Source organism: Gavialis gangeticus, unplaced genomic scaffold, assembly GCF_001723915.1.
Source record: "Gavialis gangeticus isolate Ggan-Ray unplaced genomic scaffold, GavGan_comp1, whole genome shotgun sequence".
In the NCBI taxonomy this organism is placed as follows: domain Eukaryota; kingdom Metazoa; phylum Chordata; order Crocodylia; family Gavialidae; genus Gavialis; species Gavialis gangeticus.
Window position 1 is genome coordinate 147,520,722 of NW_017729032.1, and position 8,469 is coordinate 147,529,190.

The 8,469-nt window shown below is 40.2% G+C and overlaps 1 long non-coding RNA gene across 1 annotated transcript in view; it reads left to right on the plus strand.

Annotated features, from left to right (window-relative positions):
* Positions 1-6,865, plus strand: part of LOC109303397 — an 18,201-nt gene extending 11,336 nt beyond the window's left edge. The window contains exon 2 of the long non-coding RNA XR_002099092.1: positions 5,824-6,865. This is a non-coding gene — a long non-coding RNA (uncharacterized LOC109303397). The remainder of the gene's footprint in view (positions 1-5,823) is intronic.
* Positions 6,866-8,469: the final 1,604 nt, after the last annotated feature.

The following is an 8,469-nucleotide window of genomic DNA, read 5'->3' on the forward strand; positions in this document are numbered from 1 at the left end:
GCATAGAGGGGGAGGATCACCTCCTTGGACCTGCTTGAGATGCATCTGTGGATGCACGACAAGGTACGGTTGGCCTTCCTGACTGCATCCCCACTCTGCTGGCCCAAATCAAGTATCTACAAGTCTGAAGTATCTACAAGCCACTATCCACTGTCAACTGGGTATTTTTTTAAAGCACTCACAGCAACACGCTGAGAAGAGGACACTGATAAGTTAGTGGCTGACTTATCAGAATGGGTTATTAGCACACTAACTCTCAGGGGCTGTAGGTGCAAGGACACAACATTTGTGAATCTTAAATGGCATTCAGCATGAAATACATCCCTTTCTGAATCTGAGCGTTAGTTTGTATTTCAGCAGAATGGTATAACAATCCTTTCCTATCTCAGAGAATATTTTGAACCTAATATAAGTTATGATGATTGATACTGGTCCTACAGGAATGAGGTCACCAATACTTGTCAAACGGGTGGATAATTACTGTGTACCCAAACTGGTCAAAGCTTTCCTGAAAGAATGTTTTTGGTCAGAAAATGATTTTTATTGAAGCTGCAACTCTCTGTAGGAACATGTCAATTCTGACAGAATTTCATTTTGAAAATCCCTGCCTCACCCTGTTTTGATAATGGTGAAACCTTCCCTTGTTCAGAACTGAGCAGTTGGAGTTCTTATTTTGAAATGTTTCATTTATCTTATTTAATGTCATAAACAGAATTTTAAAAACATTGAAGAGTCAGAATGAAAACAAAACTGCTTTGATTCTACTGAAATGAAATATTTCAAATGATCCAAAACAATATTTTGGAACATTTCATTTTACAGAAAATTGTAAAATGCACTTGTTTTGAACTGGAATGAAAACATATTTTGAAATTGTGCACAGCTCTAGTAGGACGTACTTTGAATTTATGCACCTTTGATGTCTGATAGGTGGAAAAAGATAAGAACTGCCATACTTATCAATCAAAAGGTCTGTCTAGCCTTGTATCACTGACAATGGCAAATAGCAGGTGCTTTGAGGATGAGTATAAGAAATGGAATGTATGTGGAGTGATCCACCCCTAGTAAAGTAATGCTCTACTATATCCACTGAATGTTAGAGCTCATCAACAGCTGGAACCTGAAAAGCCCAATGTTTGAAGTATCTACAAGCCACGATCCACTGTCAACTGTGTATTTTTTTAAAGCACTCACAGCAGCATGCTGGAAAAGAGGATACTGATTACAATATTGCTAACAAGAAGACTCTTATTTCTCCTGACTTATTGCTTTTTCAGGAGACAAGTTCAGAATATGAAAGATCTAGACGTTCCACCACTGAATTCTCATTCATAAATGTTGTCCCTCTCATTCATGTGATCACACACATAATTTGACACCCAGCTATCTGATTATTCAAAGTTTGTCTCTTCTTCCTCAGATGCAAATACTAATCTAAGGTTGCTAATATAATACACATCTTTTCCAAAGAAGTTGTTACCTTCTTGGCATCTCTAAGTGCTGATAGCTCAATAAGTGAGAGTGAGATATGAGGCTCAAATGTAGGCAGCACACACAGAGACACTTTGCATTGGAGTTCAACCGAGATATATGAATATTAGTTTTTATATATCTCAGGGATTACAATTTATTATGTAAACCAGAGGTCATAAATTCAAATCTTATGCCTAAGAAAGTTGTCTTTCACCAGAAGTTTTAAAGATGAAGGGAACCATCTGTCTGGAATAGTTTAAAAACAGCAAATCCTGCATATGTGCAGGGGGCAGATTTAGATGACCCTTGAGGTCCCCATGAATCTATGATCCTATACCGTGGTTTTCTTGTGTTATTCATTCACAAAAGTACAATGTTTTTTGATTGCCTGTCCTGAGTATAACCCTGAAACAATGGGAGCAAATTTTCAGCTCATGCTTATATTTACTTTTGGTATGTCCTGTTCTCTATTATCCTTGTGTCTCAGCTTCATCAGTGTTTAAAAGTAGATTACAGAGTCACATATTTGTTTCGGTGCTCAATTGTTTCTAATTATAGATTTTACATGAGGAATGTTGTTCACTATCTAAAACATTTTGGATGGGCTAAAGGACATGGACTTTCAGGTTAATTGCTGGCAGTCCTCTTTAGCACTTACCTTTACTATTTTTTAAATTTGATTTTAGACATGTGCACAGTAGAATTTCCATGGTAAGAAGTAACCAACCCCTAGAGAAGGTGTCACAATTAGAATTATTTTGCCAATGATGTCATTAATTGGGAATAATCTGCTTATTTATGCACCTGATGTTACATTTCATTACATTACATTCAATCAGATAACACCTCTGATCCAAAATGTTCCAAAAGAACAACAGAGGGACATACTAGTAGTATATGTGAATATATAACAGATGTTAGCAAAACAAAAAAGAGAAAAAAGTCAACAATTGGTGCTCTCCTGTAAACCCTAAATATTTGACATCAAGGCAAAGAGGAAAGATAAGGAATCTTTACAACACACAGCAATCAGAGGGGGAAGAAATGAGAGGTTTTGAGATGGCATTTGAAACAGTGAAGAAAAACAGAAAAATAGAAGTAGAGGACATGAGAGTGCCAAGATCTAGGACTAGATGACAACATACTGGATCCATCTATGTGTGCATATTAATGCAACACAATAAATGCACCTGAGTTTATTGTTCCTGGATGCGACTTTTATATGTCCCAGGGGTCAGCCTGCCAGCCTGGGGCTGCTCTGACCCAGCTCAACATGCGGGGGAGGGGCTGGCTGGGGCACAAGGGTGCTCCAAGTGTGGCTAGTCGGTAGGCACTGAAGCACTTTTGTGCCCCAGCTAGCTGGGCCAGTGTCTACATGTGCATTGCTATGGAATAAAAAGCTGTGCAGCAGAGTAGTAGTTGTATTCACAAGTACTAACCTGCTGTGGAGTTTATTAGTTTCCTGCGGCCTAATAGGGCTGCATAGGTAGATGTTAGGACATGTACTGCAGAGCTAAGTAGACAACCCCCTAGTAAATGTCTCATGTAGACATGCCCACTAGGACTTTAAGGCCACATCCAGATGAGTACGGTCATGTGGTGTGTGGCACCGCAAACACGTCTGCAATGCCACATACCACACCTTCAGTTGTTCTCTGTGCTGCAAGGGGGTGCTGCCCGTGTGTGCACTGCTCTGGTTTTTTTCCACAGTTATTTTTTTTTACTCCTGGATATCAGCTGATCGAAATGGAGAGTTGAGCTGATCAAACATGTAGCAATGAGTGTGAATAAACTCCTTTCATATTCCAGAGTGTGCAGTGGTGCACCATTAGGTATCTGACCCAATTAAAGGACCTGAGTTTCAAGGTCCTTTATGGTCTGTGCCCCAGCTACTACTTTTCTCTTCATGATCAGAACCTAGAAACTGTCAGCCAGGCAGGGACTTGCAGAAGCAATAGACAGACCCTTGACTGGATTTGCCAAATATGTAGAATCATAGAAAAATGTGGAATGGAAGGGACCTCAGGAGGTCATCTAGGCCAACCCCTTGCTCAAAGCAGGACCATCTGCAACTGTATCATCCCAGTTAAGGCCTTGTCTACTTGGGTTTTAAAAGCCCCATAAATGGATTAGCACAATTTTAAGGGCAGGCCTATGTTGCACTGGACTGGGCTAGAGAGAATACCAGGAGAGCATGACTCTGACTGCTCATTCTTGCTTTGCATGCATGAAGTGCCAAACGCTGCAATGCAGCCACTCTATTAAGCATACTGGAGACTGAGAGCTTGAAAGCGGCTTTGGGTATACCCTGGGCACATGCCAAGAAACAGTTATATAACAGTTTTTTTAGCAGTTGGTGCTCATGGAGTGGGAGTGAAGGGGCAAGTTATGTTTTCACAGTGGTAATCCCTAGCAGAGTCTGACACAGCAGCAAAATACCCTTGTGATCAGGTTTTCAGAGCAAATTCAAATTTGAAATGTGCTTTCCATGAATATTCATTTAAAATGTTCTTTTCCCCCACCATTCTTGTCAGTAAGCTTGTTTGATAAAATATTTGTGGAAAGCAAGCACAAAAGGAGTGAGAAGACAGGAAAAACAGATTCTCTTAAACAAATAAACAAAAGACTGTTCATAAGTAATTGTGCTCTATTCACTCAACTCTAGGCAGGGTGCAGAAAAGCTACTGTATATCCTTCTACTGCTGAGGCACAAAGCAGAAGATGGGGAGGACTAATGAAATGGAGGGCAGAGAGGTGACTATATAGGCAAGAATGGGAAAGAAAGGTTGGATTATGCAGGGTGGATGAGAAGGCTGGGGTTTTGGAATGGACTGATATATGAGAGCTGCCATAAGTTTCAAGGTTTGGTTAGGGCTGGAATAAGCATCTGGACATTTAGATGAGTACACAGAACGAACACACCCCACCTATTACAAGCCCTCATAAATGCTGACATTGGAAAAACTGACTGATGCAGAACTCTGATTATAATACCATAGAACAAATTTTAAAAATGTAAATGCAGACATATAAATAAAGGAAGAACTGATTTCAGAAATCTACCTGATAGCCTTTTTCTGAGTCAAGTTAAAGGGTATAAATAATTCCCATAGCATGATTGTACGATAAAATAAAAAACTCCTCAAGGAGAACGTTATATATTTCATTTATTATACATTACTCTTATGTTTACAACTGAAACACATCTTTCCTTGAGGATTGTACTATCATTTATTTCAAATCAATGTTTAAAATTAAATGGTAATCCTCAAGAGAGAGGAGACTTCAGTTACCAGTCCTTCCAATTGGAAATCTTTCTTTCATGTTTCTATTTAATACTCAATCCAGGGTTTGAAATTAATTAAAAGATATCCTTTCTCTAATCTTTTGATTATTAGCTTCAAAGTTCTTTTTTTATTCACAATGTTATAATAACTTCATCTTTTAGGAGTAAATCCAAACTGTTATTAAATATACAAAATGTATTACAAGCGAACAATAAATGGGGGGGAGGGGTGGGAGGGAAGGGCCTGATGTGGGGGATCATAGCAAATTGTCAGCGCTTGCTGAGCAAAAGTCCATGTTTTCTTTTTTTTTCCTAATGTGTTCTCATGTTTAAATAAATACCAGCAAATGAATCTGTAGCATGTAATGTCAATTACTGCATTATTTTGTCTCCCAGTCTAAAACTTTCATGTACTATATAAAACACACTCTTGCCATCTCAACAAAAAGACTAAGGATTGCATAAACATGGAGGTAGAGCTACCTTCTCGTAGACTTATTTATGATCCATGCCAACGAGTTCTGGCTCATGCATTTTGGATATCTGCTAAGTTATCGGTCATCTACTAGCAGGCTGCTTATTAGGATAGCTGCACCTGATCTGAGTGCTTGAACCCTTGAACCCATTTTGTGGAGAAAGATAGGGCTTCAGAATCCAGTACTGTTAAGCCAATACTTTTCAATATCTTTTTCTAAAAGAAAAATGGGAAAAAAGCATCTCCAATGAGTTAAAATACACTACAAATTAAAGGACCTGTGAAACCTTAGGCCTTCTTTAGCATTTTAGCACATCTTTTCTGCAACTCCTTTCTCAGTCTCTACCCCTAGCTGGTTTTGATTGGTAATGGAGAATAGAAACAGGTCTTAAACACCAATACTGCAATCTGTCCCATGCAGTAATGCTTTTATGACCACTGGGGGTCCCCTGAAGTTAATGTGGCTCTTTGGGCCTTCAGGGCTCCTTGTATGAATTTGTCATTGTACAATGAGAAGCATGGCCTGTATCTTCACTGAAGGAAAGATAGCATAGATTATGACTGATAAGAACTATTTCTTCTTTTACAGGAGGAAAAGGAGAAGAAAAAAAACCTACCACTGCTACACACTCTACTAAGGAGGTCACACTTCACTCGCTACAGGCAGAAGCACACTTTTCTGATGCTTCATGGAAACTGATAATGTAATAGGACTTTTATCACAGATCAGCTTGCAGTGGAATTGGCTAATAAGAGGATATAAAGTAACAGGAACAGTAGGACTAACATACCTGATCAGCAACTTTCACATCATTTGAAGACTTGTTTTTTCATACAGCATTAGTGACTTTCATATATCGTTTTGCATTTATGTTGTATTAGCGACATTTACATCTTCTGGACAACTTTTCATATATTCTATCTGAGATATTTTTGTACTGTGCTGGCAACTTTCATAGTTTATTTAGGATTTTATCTTACTGTCAAACATTATGTTTTCCTGAAGATGAAAAGCAAGTCACGGATGCTACACTTTTCAAAGTTACTAACACAAATAGTGATGGCAATGCTGCTGGAATTAGAAAATATATTCTCTGATCCTTTTTGGAAGCAACTTGTAGCCCCTGAAACTTGTAGATATACTAAGATAAAACTGTATTGTAGGATTAACTAAAATTCCTCACAGCATTTCCTGTGAACCGGCTAAGAAGGAGAACTGAAAAGGAATCAACTGAAAAGTTGGTTGTTGTTTTTTTCCCCTCAAGCAGACTATTCATCCCACTATAAGACTCCAGTGTGAATGAATGATGGAATATTTGACGGATGTAATTTATGGCACTCCATATGACAGCCTATTTCAGAGTGCTTGAGGTTTTTACAGTCTCTGGGAGTAGTACCTGCTGCTGAAACAAGAGATTACTCTCCTTGGACAGACAGTAATTTAATAGTACAACTGTGTAGCTAGCCACCTCCTACTGTATTTCACCACCCACTCCAGTCAGCTTTTGATAGATAGGCCTCAGTACTTGGAATGTGAAGAACTATGTATCCTGCTCACAGTCTTAGGAGATACATCAAGGGCAAAAAAAACTGGAAGCAAAATAAATAAATAAAAGTGCTAATAAAGTCAAGTGAGGACCAGTTCTCAGTTCTGTTGTTTTTACACAATATATAGAATAGAAGGGATAAAGTATTGTATTGTATTTTGTAGGGTGTTAGCTTTCAGAGGATACTGTCAAAGTTGGCAGGCTCTTGCACTTAATTTAGCTTTCTGTTTCCAATGTCTTCACATTGTTATATTTTAAAAACCAGATAAAGAATTAAATGTGAACTTTTCTAAAATAAAAAGGCCAACAGCTTATTATACACTGGCAGCTCTAATAATAGTGTACATCTCTGATTTTGGACAGGGATTTTGAACAGTGCTTAGAGCTCCCTTTCCAGGTCACTCCCCTTCCAGGTGACTTCTTTGGCTGCCTACGTAATGACATAAAGAGGACCCCTACTCCAACCCTCATCTTCATTTTTAAAAGAAAATGGTAGATGCAATTGCATTTTGGAGGGAACCTGATCCTATGGATGTGCATGGAGCCCTGCTGGCAGAGAAACACCTAGCTGCTGGATCCTTGTCAGGTTTACATGCTAGCTAGGTGCTTAGGAGCAGTCCTAGGTATGTGCAGACACCCAGCTCTAGGGACTAAGGAACCTTAAGGTAAAAAAAAAGCATCCTACGTCTTAGGTTTAGGCAGGGGTGAATTGGTAGGTCACTGGGTGTTTTCAGGATCCCAATTTTGGACTTAAGTACCTAAATTCTGTCTAAGTCCTACATTAGGCATCTAAATCCTTTATTGGATCTAGCTGTAAACTCTCCAGCCGCTGTTTCTAAAGTCTGTGGATTAATTCTTGTTGTGGGTAGGGTGTTTTATGTGATCACATCTCTGAAAATGGGCTGGTGAGTAGAGGTCTGCATGCCTCTAGTTGAAGGCAGTGAATTGTGGAGGCAGTACATTTCAACTAGGTTGGGATACTAGTTCATAGGGCCATGCAAAGCTTCCATCCTTGATTCGATTCAGCGGAGATTCTGCCCAGTTCAGTGGCTGAATCTCCGAATCAAATCAGAGGACTCTTTAATTTCTCCGAATTGAATCAGAACCCTCTGAATCAATTTGGAAAATTCGGCGATTCAGACATAGGCACAGCTTTAAATGTTTTTTCTATATACCTCTAAGAAGCAGGGGCTCATGAGTGCTGTGATGCTGGGGTGCATGGAGTGTCCCACAGGAGCACGGGGGGCTCCCCAGAGTGCTCAGCAGCAGATCTGGAAGTGGATCAGAAGCACTTCTGGTCCACTTCTGGGTTTGCTGGGGAGCATGCTGGGGGCTACCCCACAGCCCCCTGGCTCGGTGACTGGTGCCTCCTGGGTCTGGGGGGGCACCCAGGGTCCCCCTGTGGCCGATTGACAAGATGGGGAGGGTGCAGGGGGCCCCCCGTGTGCTCCTGGCAGACCTGGAAGTGAACTGAAAGTACTTCCAGTCCACTTCCGGGTTTGCCACTGATCACATAGAGGTCCACCCCCCCAGTACTCCTGTGGGATGCTTCATCCGCCCCAGCATCACAGCATTCACAAGCCATGCTGGTCATCAGCGATTTGGACAAGGGGGTGAAAAGCACCTTGTTCAAATTTGTGGATGACACTAAGATGTGGGGAGAGGTGGGCACACTAGAAGGGAGGGCA